Consider the following 2,193-nt stretch of genomic DNA (forward strand, 5'->3'; position numbering starts at 1 on the left):
TTTGGTGAAGTGTATTCCTAGGTATCTTAATTTTACTGGTGCAGTGGTAAATGGGATTGTTTTTTTAAATTTCTCTTTCTGTAAGTTCACTGTTGGCGTATAAAAATGCCATAGATTTCTTGGTGTTAATTTTGTATCTTGCTACATTGCTGAGTTCATTTACTAAGTCTAATAATTTTTTGATGGAGTCTTTAGTGTTTTCTATGTACAGTATCATGTCATCTGCGAATAAGGACAGTTTTACTTCTTCTTTTCCAATTTGGATGCCTTTTATTTCTTCTTCTTGTCTAATTGCAATGGCTAATACTTCCAGTACTATGTCAAATAGGAGTGGTGAGAGTGGGCGTCCCTGTCTTATTCAAGAGAACTTGCTTTTTATTAAATAGTTTTACAGAAGTAGGTATCCTATATAATAAAAGCCTAATAATGCTAAGTCTCTGGCCAGCTGTCAGCCATTCAACCAATTAAAGTGTAATATGCTAATGATATGCTAAGGCAACTCAACCACTCATATTTGTGCACTGACCACCAGGGGGCAGACACTCCGACCTGTAGGTCAGCTTGATACTGGGGTCCGGCCAATTGGGACTGAGTGAGACCAGCCAGACATGCCCTGGAGCCCTCCCATGGTCCCTCCCCAACTGGCCAACCTCCTGCATCCCTTCCCAGCCCCGATTGTGAACCAGTGGGGTCCCTCAGCCTGGCCTGTGCCCTCTCCCAATCTGGGATCCTTCAAGGGATGTCACACAGCCAGTTTTGGTCCAATGCCGCAGGCCAAGCCGAGAGACCCTACTGGTGCACCAATTAGTGCACTGGGCCTCTACTTATCTAAATAAAATAGGAATTTCTTAAAGTGCAGAAATGTGTAAAACATATGCCAGGGAGAGCAAACAATGGGTCCAGCTGGGTACATGGAGGAGAAGGAAATAAAATTTTTTCTGCAGGAGAATTGGTTTTAAAAGATATAGTTGTTTGTTCATGATATTTTAACTTATTCCTAATCATATTTCTATAACCAATTAAAATTAAAACATTTCAACCAAAAGAATAAAAGGATAACAAAAGGGGAACATTGATTTGAGATTTGTGTGTTGGAGGTAAGAGTCCTGAGAAACAGACTATGTAAAATCTTGACTATTCAGCTGGAGAACTTGAAATATATTGGCTAGGCACCATCAAAGACTCTTGAGTGATGTGATTAAAGTGTTTTAAAGAGAATACTGAATCTTGAATATAGGGAAGAATTGCTTGAAGTGGGTAGAATTTATGGCAGAAAAAGTCCAAAATTAGAAGCATACTGAAATAAAATAGTAAAGGTTATTTTTGACAATAATTAAAATGGAATTGACTCAACCACTACCTTTTGAGCAGGGTGGCTTAATGGAAAATAGAGCAAATAATGATCAGGCCTGAAGCCCAGAAAAAAATGAAAGAAAAAAAAAGAGACAGCCATATATGCCAATTAGAGTGAACTCTTCAGTCCAATTGTTATCATTCAGTAGAAATGTGATTTTAGTGGGTTTATTCCTCCCAGAGCTGTGTGCATCAGTGTGACTTGACGTCTGATATCCTTCACCTTTTATGCTCCATAAACGCATATCTTCTCAAAGAAACACTTGCTTTTTATTTGTAGTATAGTGGCTGTCACATTAATTTTCAATTCAGAGTTATCTTTTGTTATGTAGCTATTATTCACTTTCAATGCACTTAAATAAAGTCATTGCTGGTGGGTGTATGACTTGAAAGTGGAGGTCACCAGTAAATTTCTACTATTCTAACAATCATTCAAGAAAGAACTAATTGGGCTCAATGACTCAGATTCTGTAAATCCTTTTGTCACAGTAACTCTATTACCACAGATAGCTTAACATAGTTTAATAGCACAACATGGCTTATTTGTTAGCATTTTCACTACAGAAAAACAAAAACAAAAAACCACTAGAGTTTGAATTTCAAATTTATATAGAACTTGATAAATGTTTATTTAAAAGTCCATTTAGTACAGGCCAATATCCCTCATGAACATAGATGCCAAAATCCTCAACAAAATCGTAGCAAATCGGATCCAGCAGTACATCAGAAAGATCATACACGATGACCAAGCAGGATTTATCCCAGGGATGCAAGGATGGTACAAAATCTGCAAATCAATAAACGTGATACATCACATAAACAAATTGAGAGAAAAAAACT

Source organism: Myotis davidii, unplaced genomic scaffold (assembly GCF_000327345.1).
Source record: "Myotis davidii unplaced genomic scaffold, ASM32734v1 scaffold96, whole genome shotgun sequence".
Taxonomy (NCBI): domain Eukaryota; kingdom Metazoa; phylum Chordata; class Mammalia; order Chiroptera; family Vespertilionidae; genus Myotis; species Myotis davidii.